At 39.6% G+C, this 14,319-nt stretch overlaps 1 protein-coding gene across 1 annotated transcript in view; it reads right to left on the bottom strand.

Annotated features, from left to right (window-relative positions):
• The window catches only part of chrm2a (cholinergic receptor, muscarinic 2a), an 89,681-nt gene that overhangs the window by 49,321 nt on the left and 26,041 nt on the right, over positions 1-14,319 (bottom strand). Inside the window, exon 2 of the mRNA XM_080887689.1 lies at positions 11,276-11,401. The gene's annotated coding sequence lies outside the window, so the exon portion shown is untranslated. The remainder of the gene's footprint in view (positions 1-11,275; positions 11,402-14,319) is intronic.

The raw sequence follows: 14,319 nt of genomic DNA, 5'->3' as shown, positions 1-14,319 counted from the left end.
TCATTTTCTCTCTGCCATCAAATATAACGGATGTTTTGTGGCTGCTCTTGGTTGAACTCCATTCTTCCCTTTTATTATTTTGTTATTGGAGCAGAACATTTTATAAAGAGGAGATGTGTATGGATTTTACATAAGAGATTTACTTTTTTAAAACTTATTTTACATGAAATGAGTTCACGGGATTTCATCTGTCAGTAGTACCACGGTAGCACTGGATGATTCACATGTTATCATAGCTTATAATTGAAATACACTGTGCAAAGTTCTTGTATGCACATTCTTCTATCAAGTTCTGTTTTCCCATTTTTACACTCTTTTACTGTGACAGACTGCCATTTGGTGGTACCAGAGGTCTTACAGTGAATGTAGATGTGTTTAAAAGAAGGTTTTATGGCTTTTTTGACGTTCATCCATCCATCTTCTTAACAGTAAGGTCATGGGGCCTGCAGTCTATCTCATCTGGATATCCTAGATGGGTGACCAGTCCATGGTAAATGGACTGGTTCTTATATAGCGCTTTTCTACTCTCCTGGAGTACTCGAAGCGCTCTATACAACACGCCGCATTCACCCCATTCACACAAGCACTATTATCTATACGGTGAGTGCTTTCTAACTATCACTCATAATCCGATGGATGCATCGGAGAGCAAGTCGGGGTTGCCCAAGGATATTTGGCATGCAAACTGGAACCAGGGATCACACCACCAACCTTCCAATCAGCAGCTGACCTGCTCTACCTCCTGAGCTACAGCCACCCCTCCATCACAAGGCTAACACAGTCAGATAGACGATCCATACCTATGGTCACTTTAGATGATCTTTACCGAACTGTTATCTGTTTTGAGTGTGGGACAAAGCCACAAATACCACACATACTTAATGCCTCAGTTAACCAGAAGGTTGTTGTGAGGCAACAGTCCTAATGCCTTTTTAATTTTTTTCCCTCCCTTGTTTACATTTAACACAGTCATAAAATGTCACTGTCTTTCAGGCTCTTTTGGAGGCTATTTTTTTCTATTTTATAACAGTGAAAGGGCGTTTTATTGGCCGTTAGGGATGACTGAAAAAGTTCATTGTGAAGTATTTCTTTAACTGAAGTTTGACCCTTTTCAATAACAAATTTAAACCTTTTGCACTGGGAGTTGAAATCATGAGAAATGTCAGCAGCAATGCAATTACAGGTGCTATGCACCCTCTCCTTTGCACAGCTGACATCTTGAAGAGTGAGAATTCATGCAGAAAATTGCATTTTTTATGTTGCCCTCACACTGAGTGGCTGTAACATGTATGCAAATTCCGCTGCCTCAGAACATTCCTGTCACTGATTTGGAGCATATTCGAAATGGCTTAAAATAAAATAGTGTATGATTCTTTAAGATACATACAGCATACAGTGTAATATACGTGCACTGAGAGGTACATCTTTGTCTTTTATGAGATCATCTGTTTTAATAATGGCCATGATGGATGATAATGGTCTGAGAAAGCAGCTCCTAATGTGTTCCCACTGCTAATGTTCAGATTATAACCCGCCTTTTATGATAGCTCTTGACCCCCCTGCAGAAAGATGCTGTATAAACATAATTTCTTTTGTCATTAAAGTACTAGAAGAACACTGCATAGACTGACACAATGCTAATGTCTTTCCCTGTCTGCTATCTGGCAACGGCACGACTACTTTTCTGTGAATATTTGAAAGTTCACACAGCTTTTTCTGAGGTGTGTGTCAGTTATTACCAGGACATTTTAGAAATGAAAATGACCGGTAGGTATGTACTGTACAGCTAAGCACATTTGAAAACAAAATAAAATAAAAATAGCATTCAGTTACATTCAAAGTCAATGGGGGATATGCAAAGTTTTGAGATAATACCACTTAGTGTTCCAGTACTTCTATATGGTATGGTATTTCATATCATCATTTAGTCAGTTAAGTAGGAAGGACTGTAGTAGTGGGATTCATATCTGGTCATGGATGTATAATTGGCCTTCAGAGAGACTGGTGACCTGTCAAGGACACCCAGACATCGATGGATGGACTCAAACATGTTAATTTTAATGCATGGTCAGCGTGTAGAAATTATTGCTAAATGTAAGCCAAGGTTTTAAAAAACAGTTTAATAGTCACATTTATTTTACGTGCCTAATTGACTGGCCTTAAATCAGTGAAGAAGCTGTGACAAAAAGACATACACTCACAGGTAGTTTGTATTTTCGGCATATTGAGTCCAGTAGACCAACATTACACATCAATTTACTACTGAAAGAGGAGGTCCATTTGCATAACCCAGGGGGCATAGAGCACAGATAGTTTTCATCACTTGCCTTATACAACCCGTGATCATTCCAAAGAATACAATTCTTTTCTATGCGATTAACCTCTTGCTCCTAGATTTCGATTGTGTCCCAGATTGGAATAACTTCGACTAATCAGCCATTCTCATGTCCATACTGATATCTCTCCTGATGTGATCTTCAGCATACTAAGACAAAATCTATATAGAATGCATTATTCATACTCCCAAAACAAGCCCCATGAATTGATTTATGATCACTGATGAATAATACATATATAATTTCAAGCAGTAAAGCTTTGGCAACCATACATCTTATTTCTTTTTTTCCCCCTTTTTCTTCTGTGAAGAATTTGTGAAGCAAGAACAGCAACACCTGTAAACCTGAAACTTTATAACACGGCCTTAAATTCCTCTCTGTGACTTTGCCCCCCGACACTTTAGTTACTGAGCACATAGATGATACTGTAATATTTAAGATAAGACATGAAAATGGCGGTCAAGTCATTATTTCTAATAATCTAATTTCAGCATCTCATCAGAAATCACTGGAACAGCTATCCTAAAACTGAGGCTTATTTCTTATAGGGATGCCTCCCCTGCTCTTTGTGATAAATTCTTAAAGTATTTCTCTGATAAAATCTCAGCTCTAAGGGCTTCTCATCCATCTCACCCATCATCAGTTTTAGACCCAGTTCCAGCTTCTGAATGCTTGACTGTCTTTCAACAGTTTGAGCCAGTGTCTTATTCTGCTTTAAAAGATATAATTGATCATCTCAAAATCTCTGGTTCCCCGCATGATATTCTTCCTTCTCGTTTCTTTAAGGAAGCTTTACATGTTATTGGTCCTTGTATCTTATCTCTGCTGAATGCATCATTGTCATCAGGTTGTGTACCGTCTGTCTTTAAGCATGCTGTTGTGCAACCTATTATGAAAAAGAAAAATCTTGACCCTAATGCTCTCACTAACTACAGGCCGATCTCTAAACTCCCTTTTATTTCCAAAATATTGGAAAAGGTAGTTCTAAAACAACTTCAGGCCTTTTTAGATGCAAATGGTATTAATGAAAAGTTTCAGTCTGGTTTTAAACCTCGCCACAGCACAGAGTCAGCCTTACTTAGAGTTTTTAATGATCTTCTTTTAACTGTAGATTCTGGATATTCTGTGGTCTTAGTTTTACTTGACTTGTCTGCTGCTTTTGACACGGTTAATCACAACATTCTTCTATCAAGATTGGAACATGTTGTTGGTCTCAAAGGTACGGTTTTATCTTGGTTTAAATCCTATCTCTCAGAGAGGTCATTCTCTGTTGCTATGGGGCAACACTCTTCGGCTTCTGCCCCTATTTATTGTGGTGTGCCTCAAGGGTCCGTGCTCGGTCCTGCTCTTTTCTCTTTGTACATGTTGCCGTTGGGATTAATTTTTAGAAAACATAACATCTCCTTTCACTGTTATGCCGATGATATCCAGATTTATTTACCTTTGAAATCCGATGTGACTGCTTCTTTGCAACCTCTGTTCAACTGTTTGCATGAAGTTAAAATTTGGTTATCACATAATTTTCTTACATTGAACGAGAATAAGACCGAAATCATAGTCTTTGGTAGTCACACTCCGCTAGACCAGTTAGCTGACGCCCTAGGCCCTCTCGCTAGCCATCTTTCGTCCACTGTAAGAAACCTCGGAGTGTTCCTGGATGGCTCTTTTAAACTCGAGAAACAGGTGTCCACTGTGGTAAAAAACAGCTTTTACCAGTTGCGTCAGATTTCCAAAGCAAAGCCGTTCCTTCCTTTAAAAGATCTTGAAAAGCTTATCCACGCATTTATTACATCCAGATTGGACTACTGTAACTCCCTCTACTCGGGCCTCCAACACTCCTCTCTTTGCCGGCTCCAGTTAATTCAAAATGCAGCTGCGCGTCTTTTAACAGGTACGAGAATTCATGAACACATAACTCCAATTTTAGCCAAATTACATTGGCTCCCTGTTAAATATCGTATAGATTTTAAAATTCTTTTGTTCACTTTTAATATTTTGAATAATTTAGCGCCCAGTTATCTTTCTGATTTACTCCATTCATACAATCCCAACAGGGCACTTAGATCATCCAACCATAGGCTCCTAGCACAACCTAGGACTCGAATGAAGTCGAGAGGCGACCGGGCCTTTGCATCCGTGGCACCCAGACTCTGGAATAACCTCCCCGTTCATATTCGCACTGCCGAGTCTATCCAGTCTTTTAAATTACGTCTTAAAACTTATTTTTTTACTTTGGCTTTTGATTCTGTCTAGTTGGCTGTTTTAGCTTCTTGCGTTGTTACCTATTGTTTGTCCTCTTCTATTGTTTGTTTTAACTGTCTCATGTTTTTATTGACTGTGAAGCACTATGGTCAACACTGTTGTTTTTAATATGTGCTATATAAATAAATTTTGATTTGATTTGATTTCTGGATTTTGCTGATCTTAACTTGATGGGGAAATTTCAGTCTGTCCCATTTTATGAGCCAATTCCTTTTTATTAAAAAAATGTCACTTTCAAAAATTTATAATAACTCTAACTGTGAGATATCAGCTTGAAATTCAGGAAGTGTTGACTGAGCTTAAATAATAAAGCACACCGTCTTTCACCACTGTGGGATTCCGCAAACGTACAAAATCCATATACTGGCAGCATGGATTAGACACAGTTCTGTTTCCATGATTTAGTGTCGTAATTTAAGATTAGCTTAGACTTCTGTGTTGAATCCATGTAGGCTCTACAGCCTATGCAATTGGCTGACACCACTGCCAGCATTTAACATGACAATATCACAGCAAACTGTGTAGTCATGCCGGTCCATTTCACGCCTTTTCTCTCCAAAGTGTAAAAATGTACACGCATGCAGATGTTGCAGTAAGCTGCATAAGTCTATTGCAAGCTGATATCTAACCTTTGCTGCAATAAGCCATTCCTCTTTAATCAGTGACTACCAAATTAAATTAAACGTTATAAAAATAATAAAAAAATAACACTTTGTGCAAGAAATTCCCAAAGGTCACTTTAAAAGTTAATTACATTGTAAAAGTTTTTAGTGTCTGAAAAAAACAATTTTAACTGCAAGCGTTTTACCTGTGATGTAATTTCCTTCATATGTGTAAAGGTACGTTTGAAGCTATTTTTTTTCACCGTGGCTCATTAAGCCACACACTGGGCTTGGGATCAAATTCCCAGGTGGCCAAGACCACATTGTCAATAATGTAGCTATTCATAGATGTGGTTCATTTACAAGAGCTCAATTAAATCTGCTTAAAAATAGTCTGAATTCTTGGAACTCTTATTGGAATCTTATCATTTTTCTTTTTCTGCTGCTATAGTTACTGATTTCTGTATCTCATTATTCTCAGGGACTCGATCAAGTAATAACCCTCATGTGAATGACATGTGGCTTTAATAATTGGTGGTTGCCAGGACACGTATCCCCCGCTTCTGTTGTAATGCACGTTGAGAGGAATGGAGGTCAGGAAGCGAGAGACGCCTCAGGTAGCTATTCTTGGCCTTAGCTTCGAGTCATTCACATTCTCTAATTGCTCAAGTTAACGTGTGACAAAAGATGAACAGCAGCCCTTCGTCCAGCAAAGCAAACCGCGAGCACTGCACACGTGCTTCACATGGCGGAAGAGAATAGTTTATATGTTGACATTTACAACCTAATTAAAACCAGCAGGGTCAGATGCTTATTCACACAAGTATTTACACACAAAATAAAGTATACTAGCACTTGCACAGACATGGTACAATCCTGCACACAGTTTAAGCACCCTGCACATTTGCTAATCCCACCCAGCTGGAAAACCTGCTCATTTGAATCACTAAAATCCTAAGATGATTAAAATATATTACCATGTCACAGAAATTCATACTGGTAATATTAAAGATGTATATATGCACATAAATTCCCCAAAGCCCCCCTGCGTTTTGATTAGCAGATGAGAGAAAAAACTGTAGGTAACAAATAAAATGAATCAAAGGTGGAATTTTAAACAGCGTAAAGTTGTTATAAGAATACATTTGCACATCATTGCGGTATTTGTTCACAAGCGCACACTAAACTACCCGGGGCGGAGCAGAGCCTGCTGTCACATCTAACTTATCAAGTAGGAACGTGCCTCTCAGCCACTTGTTTCAGTTTTTCTATGGTAATAGAGGACATGAACTGAACTCTAGTTCTTCAGGGTGAAGGACTTTTTTATGCAAAGTCTGTGAATTGCACCACAGTTGTACTTGATTGGAAACCAGCGCAAGGAAAATCTCACTTTGGTTTCAAGTTAACAATATTATCAGTGCACAGATTCGCTTCCATTACTTCCATGTCATTGAATTTCTTTGTAGGGAACACAGCATATTCTTCACTTTGCTGTGACATCGAATGCCACTGCAATATGCTTAGTTCATTAAAATGCCCTTTAAGCTCTTCTCTGCAAAGAAGAACACCATTTAGACCTCACAGTTTAAGCTCACACATGACCGTGCTTGCTGTGATGTAAAGCCATGGTGTTTGCTTTTGCAGAGCCTCCTGTCATTACACTGTGTTGTGAGTACAGAAAAATTACGTGCATTATGCTTGTCCTGCAGTTCATTGTGGCTCTTATATTTGCATGTTTTGTTTTGTTTTTTACATGCATCCAAATTTTGTCTTATAAATCCAGGAGGTGTTTGTTTAGTGCATGTTAATCATTTGCAGCTGGCTATCCTTATCTTATTGTCATGGGTAATTGGTTATGCAGTACATGGAAACCAGAGACCTGCAGGCAACAGAGGAAGAGGCACATTGGGATGGAAGAATCTGCGATCACTGAAGCGTGTCAAACATTTTTCCCCCCTTTTTCCCTCCTTTAAATTGCTATATCTTCTTTACCTATTAATTTCCCCTTCTCCGCAAACCCATCACAACCCTCCCAAGCATCTCTTTATATTTTACTTTTAAAAATGTGCAACTTGAATATATACGCCTTCATTCCATCTGTCTTGACTCTCCTTAATTTTCCTCTTTATTCTTACTCCTACTCAATCTGACAGCGAACCCATATCTCGATTAGACCTCTGGAAATGCCTGTGCAATTTCCTGGAAGATTATAGTGATGGATTTACACAATAGCAATCAGAGCAAAGATGTGGCTCAAAATAGCCCTCTGCTACTGGCAAGAGATGTTTTGGAGCGGTGGTCAAAGCTCATATTTGCTCGACTACTTTCTTTAAGCACATAGTCAAAAATGGATGTTTTTTTTTTTTTTAAATTATATGAAACAAGCTGTTACAGTAATTTTAAAAAAGCTAGTGGGCCTCCTGACAGCAGTTACCTCAAAGCAAGATGAGCCATTCCCTGGTGACTTTTCATCTAATTTGACTAGTATTTCTCTTGCTTCCTTCAACAAACTACTCTGAATGAGGTCACATTTCTCTGACCTCGGGGCATTATTACCCTGTAATCATGTGTTGCTCTGCATGGCTACATTTGTTATTTCTCGTTGACAGCCTAATGTTAGAAGAAAGCAATTTTACCTGATGGATGATCATAAGACTGGGAGAGGCTATATCAGCTTCATGCCTCACCAGTGAATTATGCACAACAAAATCCCATAGATGCCTGAACCAGCTGCCCACAATACCTGCCTTCTCAAACCAGCTTTACACACTAGGTATTATTGCCAGAGGTGTGAGGACTTTTCGCCTTGTCAGAATGTGCATGAAGATCATCCATTACGCCGGTATTTGCTTGCCTTCTTAAATCAAATAGGGTGCCAGTCTTTACGTTACAATGTTGTCATGAAAAATTGTTGACTTCTTTTTAAGCAGCATAGGTTGGACAACTGATTCATGGGTCTCAGGGCGTTCATGATCACACAAATCAATCGGCACTGCTCCTCTGGCCCGCACTTTGTCTGTTGGCAGCAATAGGGATAATGTGTCAAAGTGGGCCTCCTCCATCTTGTCACTTTAAGTGCAATCAATAATGCTTCCCCACCAACTGAACGCCTCTGAATATCAGCCCTCCCCTCGCCTCGTACTTGGCCGAGCATTTCAATCAATATTTGACTGGGGGGCTAAAACATCTGCAGGAGCAACAACAAAAAGCGAGGTAATATTAAATGCTTTACAATACACTGAAAATGACGCCACGCTCTGCAGGACCGGCAATGCGATGGAAACCAAAAAAATAAATGAAAAATTGAATTCTCTGTGACGGTTGTGTCTACAAACGTCATGTTTGTGTTGTGTGGATTTTTACATGGTATAAGTCTCAGCGGAAAACGATTTCACAGCCTGTCATAATTAAACAATTAAACTGCTATTTAACTTCAACTCAATTTAGCAAATCAAACACTGCATCACAGCTCAATCACTGCTACAGCATAAGTATGTGGAGAGGATGCTTTTTATCTTTAAACACAGTTTTCCAGCAGTGCTTTACAGTGTGAATGTGTTGTCCCCACAGCCTCATACATCACTGTAGAGAATTCTCAATGTATGGCTTGCCGTCGGCTTCCAGATGGGTCCAATCAATAAAAGCTAGCCTCTGGCCAACGTATCTGTAAATTAGTCTACCTAAAAAATTCAACAAGCCCATAGAGCGGCTAGATGTGTGCACATAGGTGCTTGGCCCTGGAAACGATTGTATTAATTGCCTCGGGGATTATGAGACACAGACCTCCACTCTCTCATGCATATTTGACACTTCTAGCAGCGCTCTCAAGCCCCCGTTGCACCTAGAATAGAATAGAATTCAACTTTATTGTCATTGCACATGCACAGGTACAGGGCAACGAAATGCAGTTTGCATCCATCCAGAAGTGCTTTAGTGATATAGATATATTACAATATATATTAGCAATAATATAGATATGTGAGTATATTACAGAAATGGGTCTATTATGGTATGTTATAATGTACACGGTATGAAGTATGTTGTGAATATTCTATAACTATAAGTATGTACAGGCTGTAGTGAGTACAAGCTATGTACAGGATATGAACAGGATATAAATATGAAAAACTATACAGAATATGAAATAAATAACTTTACAGAATCTGGGATGGTGTTTGGCGCAGTGTTGCATATGTATTAGCTACCAACTTATAAGTGGGCATGTAGTGAGCACATCCCCATGCATGCCTATGTGTCTGTGTGAGTGTGTCGCTTCTGTTATCCTGAGCCGGGCAGGGTAAGTGCAGGGCTGGCTGCTGGTTCCTAATTGCTATGACTGCTCCCACTACTCTTGCCCTCACAGGCTGGCACTACCCTTCTCTGTTAATCTGTGCCAAGGATTTGGCTCGCTTGACACTCAACTGACCTGACAGTCCTTTGGGTGTCTGTTGCAAACAAATATACACACAAAAAAATGAAATGGATGACTGTACAGACACTTAACTACAAGTGCTCCTGCACAAAGAGACAAACTCTCATGGAAATGAGAGACACAGATATGCAGTCACTCAGACAAGTGCACGCACACATCAACGCAAAATCACAGTTCAAAGAGCCGCAACTCCATTTGAGATATGTTTCTGGACAGCATCACTATGATGTAGAGGGAGAGCTCTTGACAGTGTTGTTAGGGGAACGGCATCAAACAGTGGCGTGAGTATGTGTGAGTGCGTGCCGATGCCACATCTGCTGATAATGTCCGCACGCGGCCCTCAAATGAGAAGTGAGCTTGTTGATATCAAGTACTTGCACATAGCTATACATGGTGTCCTTTTTGTCTGAAGAGCTCATCTGGCACGGCAGACTGACATCTGATCTGATGGCTTTTGAAACTTCTGAACATGACGCACAGCCTCGGAAACATGTTCTTGTCTAGTCACATATGCAAATATTTTATTAAGGGAGACTGACAGGGAAAACACGCTACACAATTATAAAAGGTCTTCAAACACAGGGCATTAAATGAGTGTCACTGATGAAGCCATAGCTACGGCCTCTGATCACAGGAAAAGCAGGTGTGAACTGCATTGCGAGAAGTCAACAAAGCTGAAAGTTTGCGGTTTAGCAGCTGTAAAACAAATAAACTGGCTGAAGCGATGAAGCAGCAGTCTTAACACGACCAGAGGTGTCAAAGCTCTTCATGTGAATCTGCGTTAAGTAACAGTCACTTATCTGAAAAGGCAAGGGAACAACACAAAAAAGACATAGTAATGCCTTATGTTGTTATAAGTAAACAGATGTTTACAGAGCAAACAATGAACAAATCAGCAGTGTTCTTTCAAACTCTCGAGGGAACTTTATATTAACCATTGCTAAACATTTCTGTCAGCTGTTCAGTGTTAATGTGTGATTTATCATGTTATTTCTAAAAAAATATCATTTGCTGCTGGAAATGAAGCTGATAAGAGCACGAAACTAAACAAAACCAGTAAAGTCAAATGTCATAAAACCAAAAAAGTGAACTGATCAGGTTTAAACCTTAATTAGATTACAGATATATATAAATGGTAGAATATAGAGCTAGTATCTTAAAAAACAAACAAAAAAAACTTTAGCTCAACTGGACTGCTTTTAAATTCATAAATACTACCAAAAACAGTGTCAGTTTAGTACGTGGAACCATTATTGAAAACTTACCTGTGATTCTCTGAATTTTGAGGGTCTGTACACAGACAGGGTGAGCTCTCCTCTTTAGCTCAAGTGCTCATATGTAACTCTGGTAGTACTCTTGGAAAGTAAGGAAAAATGTCACATATACACTTTAATAATGCTTCAAGGGTAGTCTGTGCATTAAGCTAGCTCAGAAATTCAGCGCACAAAAATGTAGGTTATTAAAAAAAACAGGCATGAGTTTAGAGAGCGGGAGAGATATTTCACTACAATAGGTCATAATTTGGAAATGATTCGTTTTGAAAATCAGAACTTAGGATGAGTTAATCTCTCGTGGGGTTTGACTTGGTCTGACTAATAAGTGAACTTTCTATCACTGCAGAGTCAGAGCGCATCCGTACTTACAGCAAGTGTTAAGCAGTCCGTTGGGCTTTCTCGTGCTCGGTTGACATATTCTGAGTGTCCATTTAGTGTAGCACCAGAGAAGCTTGGTTGATCAGGCTCCAGCTTGATGGTTAATAGCCATGGCCACTGCACAAAAAGAAAGATGACACAGAATGAGCAATAGAAGGCCTCCCAACTCAAGCTATTATAGAACACAAAACCTAAATAAAGTGAAAGTGCATGTACAGTATCTTCACATAAATTCCTAAATCCATCCTCAGTTCCATTTCTGACATTTCTTTTTAAATCATATTAAACCTCTATTTTCAATAAATTACTGTCACTCCCTGTTTATAATTGTAAAGACCATTTTATCATTTTAATAGCACAAATAAATAAAAAAAATAAGCAAACGTTAAAAAATATTAACAAAGGAAGAAGTGAACTACAGAAATCAACAACTATTCTGATATGGTCTTTATTATGGGCGAATATAGTGTTGCAGTGCATTTTTTCCTGTGAATGTTCACAAGGAATCTTGGAGATAAGTCGTGCCTTAAAAATGCAGCGATTTCAGTGGACTTAATGCTTTCAGGAGCACAATCATCATATTGCTGCACCCGTCTTTTCTAAAATAGCCATTCTAATGAGAATGTCCCGTCTGTGCAATCAAGCACTCTGCTTGCTTCTTGGCAGGACACTACCTCTCATCTGAACACATGCACACACATTTGGGGATGGGACTGATGCAGGCATTTCTTTGTCTTCATTTTGTCATTGTTTTGGAGTGGAGGCTGGTGATGGCGTAATGTACAGCTGGTTAATTGTAACTATGAATCCAAAAATCAAACTAAAGTTTCTGCTAGGACTTAAACAAGCTTTAGCTCACAACCCAGCACTTCTTCGAGTCTCTGTCCTAAGACAGTGGTGCTGTTTCAAGGGCAGAAAAGTGTCATAGACCACTTTGTAAATTATACAGTACTCAGTCCCAGGAGACCTATAATCCTCATTATCCATAATGTATACATCCAGCATGAGAACCAAAGAAAATGACGATGGTTCTGACTGCTTCTGATGTAAATGACTGTGGCCTGAGTTAATTATATGTTCGCACCCTCAGCCACAGCCCTCTGAGACCACTATCTCAGAGTGCTGAAGCACTCTCACCCATATGGACACTAACAGGCACATGTCATGTGTGTAAATTTTACACAGAACTCTTCACAGGAACCCAGGCAGTTTCAAAATCTCTCTAACTTCATGGAAATAACAGCTGCTGCTTGTGTCTTTAGTATATGAAGGGCAAGCATGTAAAAAATAGATAAAGAAAATACCTTCTTTTGAACTGTGGATGAGCAATAACCTTAGTTTAAGACACAAGGGGAGGGGAAGACACGAGCAGGTGATAATAGGATAAACCCTGAGCCCTGAGGCCACAGTGTTTAATACACTAAGTCTGTGTTGCTGAAAAGATGTAGCGTCATGATAACAACTTGTGTTTATGGAACGTCGCCGCAGAGACGCATTACTGTCCGCGCCGTGTCAGTCATGTTTTGACTAATCACAAAACAGAAGATGGCAGAGAAATCATAGGACCCCCACGTTCAGCAGAATCCGGGCACCAGCAGGGCTTTTCGTTGGATGGAAAGATTTCGGGAACGCTGGAGGGTGAAACATGCTGAGGCTGGGTGACACACCACTGTTGTCTCAAACAGTTAGACAATACATTGGCCAAATTATTTCCCTGTGGTGAAAAACTGCCTAGCGATTCTTGTCTCTGGTGCTCTAATTCATTTATTATGCTAATAGGAAAAGCCTTTAGTCTGATCAGACATTGCATAAACTTAAGTGCACTTCAGTGTTCTCTAATCATGTAGGAAAATGATTTGAAGGCTCCTAGCAATTCTGCTGCATTATAACATGATGGAAATTATTCACAAAATTGTCAGATGATAAGGGTTTTAAATATCTAATAGGCAGCTTTGGACGGGGATTGCAATCTTCCTGGCCAGCGGCCATTTTAATCCTTCATCAACAAATCTGAGAATTCTGAATAAATGCTCTGTAAGGCTGAACATGCATAGCTGAGACTGGCTCACGATAGTCTGGCATGACCTAAGTTCTTTTCTGCTGCAAGTTGTGGGCTTAGTGTATATGTCAGTAAAAAGGGCCATCAAGGTTATAAAAATGCAGTCTAGGTTCTCCCCTGGCATATGACCCAGGCAGCTGTCTTTACCCACACTCTATCACCTTAATCTCCCAAGAACTACTTCAGCCTCTGGGGAGGAGGAACTCTGATTTAATAGAGTGACCAACCTGTCTAGCAGACTGTCATCACTGAGGAGAACTAAACATTTGGTGAAGAGCACACTTCCTGACTTGCTTCTACACTGGGTGGACTGTAACATCCTGACACTTGTCTAAGCCCTGCAAAGATGTAGGAAAAAATGTTGTTGTCTGGTTAGCGAGTATGTTCGGGTAGCTGCACGAATATCGCAAACTCTACATTTTATGGTTGGAAGCTTCAAACGTAATTTTATTTGTGTCATTGTGTGGATGATCTAATTTTAGTCTTTATGTAAGGCAAGAAGGCAAGGCTGTCTACTAATCACATTTACATCTGATTACGCAACAAAAGATTTCAGATGGTGGTGTCTATTCTTGAAATGCACCAGTCAATCACATCAAAACCACCCATTGCATAAGTACCTGGCCAATTACAGTCTGTACAGGACTGTGCAAGGGTGTCATTTCCTGCAACTGTGACACCTGCAGCGGATCCTTTGGGAATTGTGAAAGGATTTTATTGCCAGATATGCATTAGATGTTCATTTGGTGTCAGTGCCTTGGCAGTAGTGAGATGGGTCTGCAACTACCAAGTGCTACTTACAGAAGCTTGCCTCAGTTTTGCCATTTTTCTTCATGCAGCATTTTATATCCACAGCATTAACTTACTGAAGCACATTGTTATTTTTACATCGTTCATTATTTACACTAGCTTTCTTTGTGTGTTGCTGCCAGCAGTTGTCAGTAGAATAGCATGTGACAGGCAGCAGATGCCGTTT

This window comes from Rhamphochromis sp. 'chilingali', assembly GCF_963969265.1.
Source record: "Rhamphochromis sp. 'chilingali' genome assembly, chromosome: 7".
In the NCBI taxonomy this organism is placed as follows: Eukaryota; Metazoa; Chordata; class Actinopteri; order Cichliformes; family Cichlidae; genus Rhamphochromis; species Rhamphochromis sp. 'chilingali'.
This window is presented reverse-complemented; position numbering and strand designations above follow the sequence as displayed.